Source organism: Stenella coeruleoalba, assembly GCF_951394435.1.
Source record: "Stenella coeruleoalba genome assembly, chromosome: 4".
NCBI lineage: Eukaryota > Metazoa > Chordata > Mammalia > Artiodactyla > Delphinidae > Stenella > Stenella coeruleoalba.
Genome location: NC_137149.1, coordinates 26,325,145 through 26,342,170, shown reverse-complemented (window position 1 = coordinate 26,342,170; position 17,026 = coordinate 26,325,145). Strand labels below are relative to the sequence as shown.

General features: G+C 37.4%; 1 protein-coding gene across 2 annotated transcripts in view; it reads right to left on the bottom strand.

The window, feature by feature from the left end:
- ARSJ (arylsulfatase family member J) overlaps window positions 1-17,026 on the bottom strand; it is an 86,646-nt gene that overhangs the window by 28,791 nt on the left and 40,829 nt on the right. The window lies entirely within an intron of this gene.

The window sequence follows — 17,026 nt, the reverse complement described above, 5'->3', positions numbered from 1 at the left end:
ACAAAGGCTCTGTATATTCATTCCTCCTTTTGCTCCCCCATCTCCAACTCCTCCCTAACACACTGTGTCCTCTTGGAGCAGTTAGAAGAGAAGTTAATTCAATCTCTTCTTGAACGTGATCTTTATCTTCTTGTTGCCACTGAAAACTGGCTTTCTTCTGACAACACTCCTTCCCCCGTAGCTCTCTCAAGAGGTGGCTCTTCTTTCTTCCACACCTCTCATAACGCTGGGCCTGGAAGTGGGCTAAATACCCTACTTGCACTTCATAACTACTTCCAAACTTGCACTACATAACTACTTCCAATTCTCTTTCTCCTCCGTGTAAACCTGAACTTTGAATCCCATGTTATCAGACTACAGAAGATACTGCATCTCATTTTTTCATACCACTCTTCTTCAGTTTTTGAAGATTTTGGCTCTTAGTTTACTGTAAAACACTCTTCAACTCAACTTCAATATCCAGATGAATGATTCTCCAATGCCTTGAACTCAGTTCCTTGACATCCTCTCCTCCCATGATCTTGTCTCCCCAGCTACCAACTCCTGTGATCACATCCTAGAAGATCTTAACATTATCATTTATGGAAACCCCACTCTAATCACAATTTTAAGCACCTCATTCTCTAATCACTGACTCTCCTTTTTTCCCTGCTCATTCCTTCAAGTACCTAATTAAAAAAAAAAAATCTGTGCCCACTGAGACTAGCAATCAATTTATTCTTTTCACTATCCTTATACCCATTGCCTAATTTAAATCCCATGTGCATTCTTTGTAATTACTTCCTTGTATATGTATGCAACTCTCTTTCCTTCCCTCTAACTTTATCACATTCTTTTGGTAAAAGTTTAATTTTGCCTAAATCCAACTCTCTGCCTAAGCCATTCCATGAAAAAAGAAAAACCTAAAATGACGTGTACTAGTCTCACTTTAAAGTCATGATCATGAATCGCAAGTGGGCCCTTAGTGCTGGCCATCAATCCTACTTTATTTTCCTTGTTCCTAGACAAACTTTTCATACCATACTCCTCTCCTCAACTCTCTAACAGCTCCACTGTCATCCTCACTCTCAGCGCATAAAGTTACTTCTTAATTCACAAAGGAAACAGAATGACTCAGATTCTAACTTCCACAAAGGACCCACCCCAATCTACCACTTCCTTGTCTCTGTGCTTATACGCTGTGCCTTCCTTCTTAATTCATGGATAAGGCCAATCCTCCACCTTACACATTAGAGTTCATCCTCTGTTGTCTACTCCGGAACATCTTTCCAGAAATTCTGCCACTCTAACTTCAGCATCAGCAAATTCTTCCTTTCTACTGAACCAATCCCATCAGCTTAATAACGCTGTTGCTGTTATCTACTCCATCTTATGAAATACCTTTTCTTGACCCTACTTCCCTTTCCAGGTACTGCCCCATTTTTTTTACTTCATTTTTACATCAAAACCCCTTGAAATATTTGTTGACACTTGTCTCCACCTAGCTTTCTCCCATTCTCTCTCTTTTTTTTTTTTTTCGGTACGCGGGCCTCTCACTGTTGTGGCCTCTCCCGTTGTGGAGCACAGGCTCCGGACGCGCGGGCTCAGCGGCCATGGCTCACGGGCCCAGCCGCTCCGCGGCATGTGGGATCTTCCCGGACCAGGGCACGAACCCGTGTCCCATGCATCGGCAGGTGGACTCTCAACCACTGCGCCACCAGGGAAGCCCTCCCATTCCCTTTTGAACATATTTCTAATAGGTTTCTCTACCCACAACTCCACTAAAAGATCACCATTGACCTCCATGTTGTTAAATCCAATGGCCCATATTCAGTCTTCCTCCCACTTGGTCCATGAGTAGCTTCTGGCAACTTGATCATTTGATTCTCCTTTACACACTTTCTTCGCTTGGCTTCCAGAACACTCTCTTGGTTTTCCTCCTACTTTGCTGGCTGCTTCTTTTTAAATAGTACCCTTTTGATTCCCTTAATCTAACAGACATCTTAACTCTGGAGTGCCCAGGTTCAACTTTGGATCTCATATAATCTCATGGCTCTCAATGTCTTTCACTTATACCTTCAGATATATAATCTCTCTTCCAAACCCCAGTTTCTTGTATTTAATTGCTTTCCTGAAAACTCCATTTTAATCTCTAATATGTGCCTCATACTTACCGAATCAAACTTTTTATTTACCTCCCTCCTCAAAAGACATAACTGATTTAAAACAATAAACAATTTAAATAAAGCTGCAGTGAACATTGTGGTGCATGACTCTTTTTGAATTATGGTTTTCTCAGGGTATATGCCCAGTAGTGGGATTGCTGGGTCGTATGGTAGTTCTACTTTTAGTTTTTTAAGGAACCTCCATGCTGTTCTCCATAGTGGTTGTATCAATTTACATTCCCACCAACAGTGCAAGAGGGTCCCCTTTTATCCACACCCTCTCCAGCATTTATTGTTTGTAGATTTTTTGATGATGGCCATTCTGACTGGTGTGAGGTGATACCTCATTGTAGTTTTGATTTACATTTCTCTAATGATTAGTGATGTTGAGCATCCTTTCATGTGTTTGTTGGCAATTTGTAAATCTTCTTTGGAGAAATGTCTATCTACAATAGCCAGGACATGGAAGCAACCTAAGTGTCCATTGACAGATGAATGAATAAAGAAGATGTGGCACATATATACAATGGAATACTACTCAACCATAAAAAGAAACGAAATTGAGTTATTTGTAGTGAGGTGGATGGACCTAGAGACTGTCATACAGAGTGAAGTAAGTCAGAAAGAGAAAAACAAATACCATATGCTAACACATATATATGGAATCTTAAAAAAAAAAAAAGGTTCTGAAGAACCTAAGGGCAGGACAGGAATAAAGATGCAGATGTAGAGAATGGACTTGAGGACACAGAGTGGGGAAGGGTAAGCTGGGACAAAGTGAGAGAGTGGCATGGACATACATACACTACCAAATGTAAAATAGATAGCTAGTGGGAAGCAGCCACATAGCACAGGGAGATCAGCTTGGTGCTTTGTGACCATCTAGACGGGTGGGATAGAGAGGGTGGGAGGGAGATGCAAGAGGGAGAATATATGGGGATATATGTATATGTATAGCTGATTCACTCTGTTATAAAGCAGAAACTAATACACCATTGTAAAGCAATTATACTCCAATAAAGATGTTAAAAAACAAAAACAAAACAATTTAAAATTGTGTATTCTAAACCTTGGAGTTTATCTTTTACTAAACCGGAATATGAATTGATCCAAGAAAGTAAGAGCAAACAAAACCAGTTTTCTGGTGCAAACTCAATTCAGGGATTCTCTATGTCCTTGTTTTGAGTGCATGCTCAACCCTTTCTCTGCTTTCCCATTTATCCTAAGTATATAACATGATTCTCAAACTTCCCCTAAAACAGCAATTAATAGTGTCTGGGTTTCATATTACTTTTCTTCTGAAAGTCAGTACCTCTGAAAACTTAAAATGAATTTTAAACATTCTTTCTAACCTTATGTAATTAATTAAGGATACCAACCGAGGGAATTAAATGTCAGATAAAACCAAATAATTAGGGAACGTGCTGCCCATTATATCCTCACCATAATTCACAATGTAAATAAATGCAAAATATGATGCTTTAACCTAGAAAACACATACTGATCATACAGGTAACAACTCTGACTTAGTCTGACCTTTTTCTCATTCATGTAATAAACAGGTACTGAGCAATTTCTGTGGATAAGGCACAACTTTTGATGTCATGAATAATGCCAAAATATATAAGAAATAAAGAACTAAGTAAGGAGGATAAGACATATATAGAAATAAATGCAAGACAAAAAATTCTTTGTGTGCTCTGAAGAGGAAGAAATTAATTCTGGCTGGATAGACAGAAAGAATGTCACATGGTTTACAATTTACTGGAGGGTAGAGTCTGAGTACTGGCTTTCTACTTCATACAAGAACACTGAAATAAAGGTTTTACTTTAAAGGTTATTGAATGAATGAGTGAATGAATAAATGAATGAATTTTGTGTACTTGAATCAGATTGACATTCAAAAGAAAGAGAATGTATCTGCTACCTCCTGAAAAAGAGGACATTTGCATGTAGAGGTAGATAACAGTGGGCAGATGTATTCCAAAGGGCAAACTGGTTTGGTCAGCAAAAAAAAATTTGAAGAACATTCAGAAAACACATCTACAACTTTCACTAGGTAGCTGCTTTTCACACTTCACACTTCACACACAGGCACCTGAGTTCGTAATTTCTGGTGCACATAATAGCTACTTAAGAACTAAATAGGGCTTCCCTGGCGGCACAGTGGTTGAGAATCTGCCTGCCAATGCAGGGGACACGGGTTCGAGCCCTGGTCTGGGAAGATCCCACATGCCGCAGAGCAGCTAAGCCCGTGAGCCACAACTACTGAGCCTGTGCGTCTGGAGCCTGTGCTCTGCAACAAGAGAGGCCGCGATAGTGAGAGGCCCACGCACCACGATGAAGAGTGGCCCCTGCTTGCCGCAACTAGAGAAAGCCCTCGCACAGAAACGAAGACCCAACACAGCCATACATACATATATACATAAATAAAATAAATATTAAAAAAAAAAAGAGTGGCCCCCGCTTGCCGCAACTAGAGAAAGCCCTCGCACAGAAACGAAGACCCAACACAGACAAAAAATAAATTAAAAAAAAAAAGAACTAAATATATTGAATGCATACATGCATAAGTGAAGGCTGAATGTTAAATAGTATTCTCGATCAACTCAACCTGTATATTTTCTATGTAGCATGATGTGAAGTTATCTTACTCATTGGGTTATTTGTTCCCTATATACTGCACACTGGAACTAGAATATAAGTTCCATGCAGGTGAGGGCCTTTTCTGACTTCATCATTGTATTTTTGGTGCACTGCAAAGTGCCAGATACATAATATGACTGAAATAGTACAGCATGAGTGTTTTAGCATAGGGGTGTGGCAGAGTGAAGAAGGCAATAAAGTTAACTATTACAAATGAGGAAAGTTGACTTGAAAAATGGACACATAGCTAACAACTGATACTTTTTGAATATTCACAACTTGTGTGACATTGGGCAGGATGCTATATGGGATTTATACATTAAAAATCAAGCAAGGAATATAAAAAATTATAGTGTCTTTACCCTCTGTTCATAAAATGAAGACAGTAATATGATCTTCCCCACTATAACCCATAAACACAGAAAAATATATTTTTCATTAGACATAGAGAATTGTTCAGAGAATGTTACTACATAAAGAAGAGAAAATTTTAATAGCTAGAATTAAAAATAATGTTCTAATTAAAAAAATAATTTGGTTTCTACTTTTTATACTATGCTGAAATAATCTAACCGCAAAAAAAACTAGTACATATTCTTTTAGAATTAGAATCAGATTCACTGTAGGCTTTAACCTAAAAATAATTAGAAGGGCACTTTCATTAATCATAGAAGTGAAGATATTTTATTAGGGCTCAAATACCAAAACATTTTTGTTTTGCAGCTCATAAAAGCAGAATAATAATGAAGCAAAATAAATTAAAAAAATACCTCTAAGGGGCTTCCCTAGTGGCGCAGTGGTTGGGAATCTGCCTGCCAATGCAGGGGACATGGGTTCGAGCCCTGATCTGGGAAGATCCCACATGCCGCGGAGCAACTAGGCCCGTGAGCCACAACTACTGAGGCTGCGCGTCTGGAGCTTGTGCTCCGCCACGGGAGAGGCCACAACAGTGAGAGGCCCGCGCACCGCGATGAAGAGTGGCTTCCGCTCACCGCAACTGGAGAAAGCCCTCGCACAGAAACGAAGACCCAACACAGCCAAAAATAAATAAATAAATTTATATATATTAAAAAAAAATCTCTAAGAATGCAATAAGTATTTGGTTGTTTCAAATGAAATATTAATGTGTCTTTAATATCTTCTGTTCATATGTTCACATCCCCACTTTTAGTTATATCGCATCAAAGTCTGTGAACACAAGAATATTAAGGCATCTAAAGGACACGGAAAACTTAGTGAGAATTAGGTCCTGCTGGGTTAAGCAACAGAGTAATACTGAATGCCTAGAAAGCAGGGGTTAAGAAAGAGAACTCAGAGAAGGAGGTGTAGTTAACAAAGATGGATTTTGTCCACTTTAAAACTTGGCCTAGAATTGGTTCTAAGAAAAAGTTACATTAAAGAGTAAATTCAAAATGGATTACAAATTTAAAATAAGAGAAAAATTTTTTTCATGTTAAATCCAAATATTTTGACAGGCTGTATACATACTTCTTGAATTTAAGTATATATGTTTAAAGCAGACTATTCTTGGGGTAAGGTTCTTAGGGACCCCTTACACAATTGTTTTTCTTTTTCTTTTCCAGTTTCTACAAGGCCGTCCTGAAGTAAACCTCCAGGTTTCAGAGAAAAAGGAGATAGCCTTCCGCTAAGTAGCCTTTGAAGGTTTATTAATAGATAAACAGATCTTTCCGTTTGGTTCTACATCTGAATTTCTTTGCTCTTCACAGAGTTGGGAACACTGTAGAGGCTCATAAATATTTCTAGAAAGAATGAATGCCATCTTTCCAGATGTAAATGTGATGTACACAGCAACATGAGAACACCCTCTATATTCTGAAAATAAGATGCACTAGTCAGAGTTTCTAAGGACTTTGAAAGTTGTAAAACAAAAAAGCCACTTTTCAGTTACATAAATAAGCAAGTCAATGTGTAGTTCTTTGGCATCTCAGAGAATTTAAAATGACACAAGCGTCACTTCTTCTGTGTTCATGTTTTGGTTCATCAAGTATTTATTTAGTTTCTACCATTTGGAAGAAAACCTAGGACTTTAAAAGATGGGAAGACATGGCCTATCTGCCCTCAAATGATTTACAATGAAATAAATTATCTGATATTTGTGTGTTCCCCAGAAGCCCCCAAATAATCACAATTCAAAACAGATGTGCTGTTAAAAGTTATAAATTGTCACTTAATTCAAGTTAAAAACATGAATTAAATACCTAATATATAAGGCAGTACATGAAACTCTATGGTGGAAACAAAAATAATACACAATTTATACTTTAAATTATAATCTAGATGAAGCAATAACTCATATACATGAATTACTGAAAGCAAGACAAAATGTTAAATTAACATTGCCAAGTTAAACCTGCAATTCAAAAACAAGAACACTCAAAATATTATCATTCATTATCAACTGTAGCACAATTCTGAGATAGACATTATTATTATAATTACAGATTATAAATTAGAGGTTTACAGAGGTAAGAAATGTATGAAAGGTCATGTTTCCAGAACATGGATTTGCAGGGATGATGGTGGGAGCAGGATAGAGAAAGTGTCAGGGACCTGACTTCCCTGAAATATGATTAAACTGTTGAGATGCTAAAGGAGGAAGACGGGATACCAGTTACAAGGAATCTTGTTAGGTAAATGTGGGATGAGTAGTGAGTAATAAAGGCAAAGAAAGATTAGATCCTGGGGAGACTTGAAGACCTAGTAAAATGATGGTAACAGCCTCTGAATTCATGCTTCCACCCCTTCTTCTCACTTTCCATATTGTTCTACTCAGACTAATTTATTAAGCAGCTTCAGGATCAATATTTTACAAAATAAAGCCCAATGACATAATACTGCTGTTAAAAAAAACCCAGTTACCTACGAAGTACACATAGTATAGACACTGCAGAATATAAGCCCACTTTGTCACTGTTTGAAATAAACCCCAAACAACATCACTCCTGTGACTTTATTCAAAATGAATCATTGTTCTGGAACCACTTCCATATTTAAAGGCCCATTTCAAATACCACCTCTGCCATGGAGTTTCCCTCTCTACTTCAAACACAAAGTAGAATACAATCAACAATGACTAGGGAATGTTCTTAGATTTGTCAAGGAGTGGATATGAGTGATCTTTTTACAGTATTTTTATTTTTGTGAGTGATCTTTTTAGATCTTTAAGTTGATATATACACAATGGGCAGTGCTGCTAGAACTTGAGTTTTTTCTTAAAATGGAAAAGTCATAAAACTATGAAAAAAATATTTACTACATGTTTATTTAAATAGCACCCAAGATATATGTTCCATCATAGCCTAGAATAGGTAACTTTTGGGTACAGCTAATATATATATGATATGTGAAGAAAATATTTGGCCTAGTCAACATCACCAATTAACAAATAAGAAATTTCAAGTAGTGATAACGGTTATGGAAAAAACCCAAAAATGGTAGAAGAGAATGTTTCCTTCCCTACAGAAGTAATATGCTTGTGAGTTATTTATGACTTCATTCTAAAATACTATCTTATCTATAAGAGCCTGAATAGGAAATTACTTGTTGAGATTTATATTCATTCATAACTATAAATCAGCAAATCCAAATGGTTTATAATCACCAAGAAATTTGAACCAGGAAAAAATTAAAAATTATTACTTTTTACTTCGGAATCTTCTTTACAATTAACACTGTAGATTTGAACATTCCCTGGAACCCTAAAGCTATACAAAATGTCATATTTTATAATGTCTAGGCAGCTTTACTTATTTTAAAACCAACCACTTAAAACTTTCTATGCCCTGATAATAGTTGCAAGCATGCTGTATTCTAGGATTTTTTCCAAGCATATCATTAGTGCTAACCTTATAGCCTTGAATTTTATTGTGCTTCACTGATATATATATTCCAGGAAACATAACAATTACATTACTGCAGGAGCACAAAGGGAGGAGTGCAGCCCAGTGCTGTTCCACATCCTCTTCCAGGCTTTTTGGATAATATCTGTCTTTGTTCTTAGAATTTTCTGTATCTCTTCATTTGGCTTTGCTCTTATAATTTTCTGTATTTCTTCACTGCAACAGATGTTCAACAAGTTTCTTAAAGTCCACCTTTAAGAAATGTGTGATCTCATCTATGACACCATTTTTTTTCTGGCTAGAAGTGAAGATACAGTGAATACCAGAGACCATCTCTTTCCTTTATGCTTGACTTTCATCAGAGGAGGGAAAAAAGGCATATGGACAAAAGATGAGGAAGCACACGCTAGAATCTGCCATTTCTCAACAAAGTTCATGATCTGCACACAGTGAACTAGGACTGGTATTCAATGACCCACTGTCATTCCACAGATACTCACTGATGGCCCCTTCAATGTCCAACTTAGACAGGAATGATGTACAGCCGAGTGTTAGTGAGGTTTGACTCTAGGCCTGTCCCTGTGCTAAGGGCTTTACCACCTTCTTCCTATGTATTTCTCATAATGACCCCATGGGTTAGGTATGCTACTGTCATTTTAAATATGAAGAAATGAAGGCATAAAGAGATGAAGCAGATGTTCTCATCACTAATAAAGCACTTTTGAAATGTATAGAGTTACCCTACTCTATACATATCATATTAGTTCCTTATGCCTCCCAACAAGCCTGCAGAGCAGATGAAGATCATTGTTATTATGGCTCAAAGCCTCTCCTCCACTTCATATTTAAAGGCTCTTTGGAGGAAAAAAAAGTATGGAGGGATTTTCTTTCCTAGGTTTTTCCTACTTTTAACCTGGGAATGTCTGGGAATCAGACATTGTAAATGCCAAGACACTAGGGGCCCACAGAAATGCGTGCTACACAGATGCAAACTACATGGTTTCTCAGGAAATAAAAAGAAGTTCTAATAAAACGTACTGAAAAGTGATTACACAGGAATAATAATATGGGGCTGTCTGAAAGGAGAAACCTGCTTCTGAAAGAACAGCTTCTCTATTTCCCTCCCTTTGAAGGGATTTCAGCTGTCCAGAGCTGTCCTGAAGGAAATCCATCACAGAGAGGAAAGGACATTTCTATTCTACATCCTCCCCATTCTTTTTATGCTCCCCCTAAACCTGCCTCCTCTTGCACCCTCATGGTTGCTTTGCTGCCAGCTGGTGAAGGGAAAGCTATTCCTAGTACAGCAGATGTAGGAAGCACCAGCCAGATGAGCTCTGGACCTGGCAGTCGGTTTGGTTTGGTAATAAGGAAACAGCTTATTCCTAAGAGAAACATAGGAACGGGACACTGAATCATTCTGAGAAACGTTATGCAACAGCTGTGAGATAAATCTTGAAAGAAAGAGGGGGAAAAAAGGTAGGAAGGGAAGAAAAGAAAGAGAAAGAGAGAGAGAGGTTGGTTTTGTTTCAAAAGGCCTACAAATTCTGGAGTTATGTAAATTCTATTTGGTTCTGTAATATGAATATCAAAATGCTGCTCACCAGCTCCTTAGGCTTCGGTGAAAGTGATTGTGTTCTCTTTATTTTTTTTTATTTTTTGTTGTTGCAGTACGCAGGCCTCTCACCACTGTGGCCTCTCCCGTTGCAGAGCACAGGCTCCGGATGCGCAGGCTCAGCGGCCATGGCTCACGGGCCCAGCCGCTCCGCGGCATGTGGGATCTTCGCGGACCGGGGCACGAATCCGTGTCCCCTGCATCGGCAGGCGGACTCTCAACCACTGCGCCACCAGGGAAGCCCTGTTCTCTTTATTTTTATAGTCACTGATTATAAAGGCTTGCGTATTAAGAGGCTATGCTTTTCTGATTATCCATAACTAGGCATAGGAATAAGAATTATTTTTTTCTGGAGTCTGTTCTGGGATGGCATCCTATTCTTAAAGAAATCTGCATACAGTTGAGCACTGGCATACTGGTTTGGCCAGGATACTATGTAATTCTGTTTATGGCACCCTCTTGTCCAACTCTGCACAAGTCTGGGGGAAGGAATCGAGGAATAAAAGAAAATAAATGAAGGTTTCCATGTTTGAAGAAACAAATGTAAAAAAGGGAAAGGAACCAGAATCACAGAAGTTAAAGATATATGAAAAAGGCATTAAAAGCCCAAACGGTAAAGCTGTAAAGAGCCAGACAGCTCATTTTATTTCTGAAGAGTTTGCTAATAGAAGGTTCTTATTTGGATTGATCTAGGCTCTACTTGTCTGGAGTCTTAATAAATGCAGACTCTCTTCTACATTATAGTTCTTCAAATATGTGAAGACAGTTACCATGTTTCTGAGTTGTCTCAGCTATTTCAGCCAATCCTCACGCTCTGCGGTTGTCAGAGTTCCCCTTGGCCCGCAATCCAGTTTGTTGGTGTCCTTCTGAAAAGCTGGCATGTGAATTGAACCTAATACTCCAGATGTAGTCTGAACAGTGCAAAGTTCAAGTGGGACTATTACCTTCCTTGATGTGTGATCTACACTTTGTGAGGATTCACATCAGTTTATTTGGAAGTTCACGTGGGTGGCATATGATGAGTTCACAGGCAGCTAAAACCCTAAGTTATTTTTTTTCATGTATAATTGTCTTAAGCCAGGTTTCCTGCATTTTGCAGAAGAACAGTTTAATTGGTGAATCTACACAGAGAATTTCCCATTTCCTGATTTTTTTTCTCATTCTTCCTGCCATTTAATGACCCAGAAGATACTTGATTTTGTCATCCAGTATGTTAGCTATTCCTCCTCTGTTAATTTTGGTAAATATGTCTTCACTTGAATCATGTGTTAAAGACTTTGAGCGGACAGCACTAACTCAGAGCAAAGTCTTATAAAATGTTAGTGGAGACCTGCCCTCAGATTAACTTTGATTTATCACTCAATTCACTTTGAATGGCTCATTCAACTTTTTACTTACCATTAAGTCTATTTTTTTTTTTTACTTAAAAGGATTGACTTTTCTATAAACTTTGTTGAAACTGAGCTATTGTATACCTATAACTTCCCCTGATGTTGGCATGCCAAAAGAAAATTAAGTGATATTTGGGGGGCATGATTTCTTCTCCATGAATCTGAGGTAGATTCTAATGATCACTGATTACTAACTTAATAATAATCAATTGCCTAGTCAAGTAGAATTTTTATTCAGGGTACCATAATCAATTAAACAGTCTTGTTCCTAAAATCCAGACTTTTCTCTTTTTGACATTGGAATACTACACATCTTCAATATTCTGATACATTTACTTTTCAGGAGTCTTCAATAGATGCTTTTCAATTTTTTCACACACGTATTAATGTTCAAAATATGGCAGGTAATTTAATCCACTGTGGATTTTCAATTCAGCTAACTGTTCTTAAAATCTCTTAACCCCCGGATGAGGTAGTGCTGAAAGCAGTCACTAGAGGGCAATAGAGGGCTGAGAAATAGGTACCAGACTGAGTGACAGCTGGTAGGGCCAAGACACCTGTAGGCTAGAGAAGACCAGCACTTGGTAGGAGAGGCATATCTTTTAGGCTTATCCAAAAATTCCAGTTTAGATACATGGTTCACATAAAAACTGGGACATGATCAAGATGGATCTGCCAGTCAGCACTCAGATGGAGAATACAGCAATGACACACATTTTTAGAAGTTTGATATCAATGTCAGAAAATATCCTTGACAACAGGAATCTTGGTGTCATGGTTGAAGTCTGTATTCAAAGCTAAGATCAAAATAGCACAGACTCAGCCATAACAGCTACAATTTATTGAGTGTCTACCCATATATCTAGCAATAAACCAACAATATCTCTCATTCTTGGAACAGCCTTTGGAAAGTAATAGCATCCTCATTTCATAAAAAGGAAAGTGGGGTTTAAGAAATTTAAGTGGAAGAACTGGAATCTGGATGGAGGTCTGTTGAGCTCCAAAGCATGTGTTCTCTATGCTGAAAGATTGTAGAGTATCCTGATTCAATAATTAGAACTCTGGGAAGAGAGTATGGCAAAAACTTATGACAATCTGCTTCAAAGACCTGCCCTTCTCTCTTAGAACTTGTGGAGAGTGGACACATCTTCTCATTTATCTTGGGCTTCTATTTGCCAGTAATTGTAATCATATTTCATCAATCTTTTACAGTTTGAAGTTCATTCTGCTTTCCAAGGAGACTGTAAACAAAATACATTCTATTTTCTTTAAAGTCTTGAGGCATATGTATACTTTGTAAACATAATATACCATTTTTTTTAGTTCTATGGATTTAATACAAACTTAATGCAATATTCTCAGTAATAGTTTGAATTTCAAATAGGACCTGTACCTTTTGGCCCCAAATATTATCCACATAAATGCAGCACCAGATGGACCTAGTGAAAATGCATACTAATTAATTAAGGGAGGAAATATTTAAAGAGGTAAAAAAGTATTTCCAATTTTAGTATCTGTAAAAAAAATTATTAATGATAGCATAAGAAATGATTTTAAAACTGCTGAATGTTAAATAACTTAGATGGAAGTGAAGATTAAGTGCTCTGGGGAGAAAATAAGATTCAAAAAGTAGCAGAAGTGATGATAAGGTCACTGATGTCAAAGATGCGGGACATGTTTAAATAAAATAAAATTGTTTCAAGAAATGTGAGATTCAAAAAGGCAATGTTTTTAAATATATTGAAAGCATTCTACAACAAGCTTTAGGACTAAGTAAATGAGTATGGTTCCTTATAACTTTACTGTTCTGGGTTTCTAATGGCTTTCTCAGCAAAGAAGTAATTAAAATAATATATTAAAACCAAAATCTATTTTAGACTTTCTGAAAGGATGTCCTCTGGTTTCCTAGAGTCACTGACATCTCATTAGATAGCTGAACATATCCATTACATATCTGAATATACAGAAATCTATTAACAGTGGTCTCCCTTCTCTTTGCCTCCCTCCTTCCCAGCAAATAAAAAATATTCCTTGCAATCAATACAGATTTTTCCTTGAAATTAATATATAAGTTTTCCACAGTAGCTTTCTCTGATCTTAAAAAGTATAATCTGAAAGGAGTATGAAATAGAACAAAATTTCAAGCTTATGTAAATAAACCCATATTTCATATTATTTGCTTGTTTTCATCCTTAATGAGGATATAGATTTCAAATACTTATAAAAGAAAATAAATAAAATGTTTATTTCAAATTCTGCCTTAAACAAAATACTTAGGAAGCTCTATGTTTCAAAAAACCAAAATATCTTCATTCACTTAAAGTTCAACATAGATTATACTTTAGAAGCCCACATCTATCTCTTTTATCTCTCACTGCACTAACTGTCCCAAGGACAAAGATTTCCATAGTTACAGGCATTTTTTGATGTACAGGTATTACCAATAGGTGGGAATTTATCTCATAGTAGCGAGAGAGATGAAGCCAGTTCATACTGGCCAGCAATCCACCAATGGCCCACTTACTGAAAATAGAGCCATGCCTTTTAAATTTGTGCTGTTTCTGAAAGGTCCATGGACATTCAACACCTACACCCCAGGAGCCAGATGTCCGGAAGCTCTTAAAAATAATTTCCAATTTGTTCTAATGCAGTAATGCTTCCTCTTTATTATTCTCTGTGCACTTATCTGTCTTATGTTATTTCTGGTCTCCTTCTTTTCCCCTACAAACAGAGCTATGTTCTTTTTTATCCCCCCTCTCAGTTTCTTGACTGTTTTCTTTAGCATATGTGAGCACACAGCATCTGTTTCTGAGTCTATGCCAGATGGATGCAATTAATTATTGGATAAATCTGAGGAAAGGGAGATCAAGGTACTTTTAACATAGGCAGGGGATAATGGAAGGGTAGAACAGGAACTGAAAAACGGAGACACTCATTATCAGGAACACACTAAAGCCACTTCTCAGAGTTTTGTCAGATCCAGTGGCACTTATGTCTAGTTTGAGAAAGACCTTGAGCAGTTACGGCAGATGTATTACACTTACCTCCCCCTCCCCTCCCCCAAATTCTCATTAAAATCTATTAAAATAAGTGGACACACTGGTTATTAGTTACATGTTAACTCAACCGATTAACCAACTTCTTTTAGGTCCTAAATCTACGTGGACTCATGGTAATCTAAGTGATTATGTAATTAAAAAGAAAATTTGGAAAAAAGAATCAACAGAAATACTCAAAAGCCCAGGTTCCACGCCATCTTGCAGGGGCTGTGCCAGAGTTTTTATTATAAGAGAAACTACTAGGCTGCAATCTGTTTGGTTTTTCCAAGCACCAAATTCATATGACTAGACCTCAGTAAATACCATGAAAATAATAATGACATGTGCAGAGTGCTTTCCAGTCTACATATTGCTTTATTTAAACTTCATAATTGTTATAATCCTCATTTATGGTTAAGGGAACTGAATCTTAGGGAGGTAAAATGAATTAGTTAGGATCACATAGTGAAAGACAGTGTTTTAAACCACAACTTTCAAAGTCCAAAATGAGACTTTCTGATCCCAAATCTTGTGTTATTTCTACAATGTCGTGCTGCCTTTCTTCAAAATCCTTTAACAGATTCTACATTGTAGGAACAATAATGTTGCTATTTTTTAATATTTTTTAATGTGATTTTTAAAGAAAATGTTGCCTTTTAGTATCTTCCAGCAACAGGGGCTATGGTTTAACATTTTATGAAGATAATGTTTCTAAGCCATTTGTAGTATGGTAACTGAGTCTTTTTAAACCAAAAGTTTAGAAATGTTATTGAAATCTACTTAAACATGCTTACTTGGTTCCACTTTATTTTATTTGGTCAGAATTTTTTTTTCTGTGTATTGAAACTTGCAGTTTCTGTAGACTGTAGCCTTAGCAAACCTAAAACCTCACCCAGGGATCCTCATGGTTACTGACAAGTACTTACCTAAATGTGCCAACAACTCATGAATAATGTAATGCCTCAGGATAAAGAGCACTGATTTAACCAAAATGTGTTAAGAAAATAAAGTTTCAAAGCACACTAATTTTGATTACCTTTGATTAAAGTGCTGTTACAATTATACAGGTTTCTGAACTAAAGATAAAGGACATATATTCATTGAGATGAGGGAAAAATAGATAACCATGTCTTTAATTAGACAATATAATCTCTAAGTTAATGTGTTTTCACATTAAGCATGTTTGAGCTCACACTTTTTATAAAAAGGCCTGAAATATCTCTATAGCTGAAATATTCAAAAAAAAGTTAAAGGCAATTGCTCAAATTTTAAAGCAAGTATGTTCACTCTGCTTGGGGCAAAACATAAAAATATTTAGCTGAATAGGGAATAGTTTATGAAGTTCTGAGCAGCTAAAACAAGAGTGTTTTTTATAAAAACATTGCAAATGACAATTTTGTAATTTTAATAGAAACAAAGAATACCATGAACAAGTCTCTTTCTTAGAGATTTTGATCTTGTCCAGAGGCCAAAATAAATGGACTCTTTGATCCTCACTGATCCTCTGATAGTACTGTACAGGTGCTTCAGTGAAAGGACTGGAAATGACCTGTGAGCTGCCTATTTATGATGCTGCCCTAACTCCACCAAACTCTTCCACTAGTGGCCTGGGATGAAGGACAAGGCCCTACACTTGCCAGATGGCCAGCATTATATAAATAAGCTATGGAGGCTCCTGGAAACTACAGTGAGGTGTGGTGGTGTTCCCTGCTTCTGAACACTTGGGTAGGGTTTGGGTAGGAGTGGGGAAGCTTGCCTTGGAAGCCTGGGGAGTCAGGCTACATTTGTGCAGGTGGGAGAGCGCATATTTTGTAGTAGAGGCTTGTTTGTGGATGAACGTTTACTTCTGTGGACCAGCTTCTCTTGACTTAGCCCAGTATTCAAGTGGCTATGAGAAGAGAAAGCAAATTCCACCCTATCCTGGGAGACACACTAACCTTATTTTGTGAATTTGGAGTCCTCTGCCTCATACAGTCCGGCTGAGGTACTGAAAGCAAGAAAAACCATTTTGAAATATAAATTAGATCATGGCACATCTGCTCAAAACCTTTTCTGTGGCATCTCATCACTCGGGTTAAGGACCATACATGGTCTGGTCCCTGATTTTGCCTCTGTTCTCATTTCCTACCATGTTCTGCTCATTCACTCCACACCAGCGTCCTGACCATTTCTCAACAACACCAAGCCGGCTCCAATCCCAGGCCCTTTGTCCCTGTTGTTCCCTCAGCCTGGACCAACTGTGGGCTTACCTTATTCCTCATTTCATTCAAATTGCAAATGTTTCCTCTTCACAGACACCTACACTGTGTGCCCTATAGAAATAGGGCAATTCCTC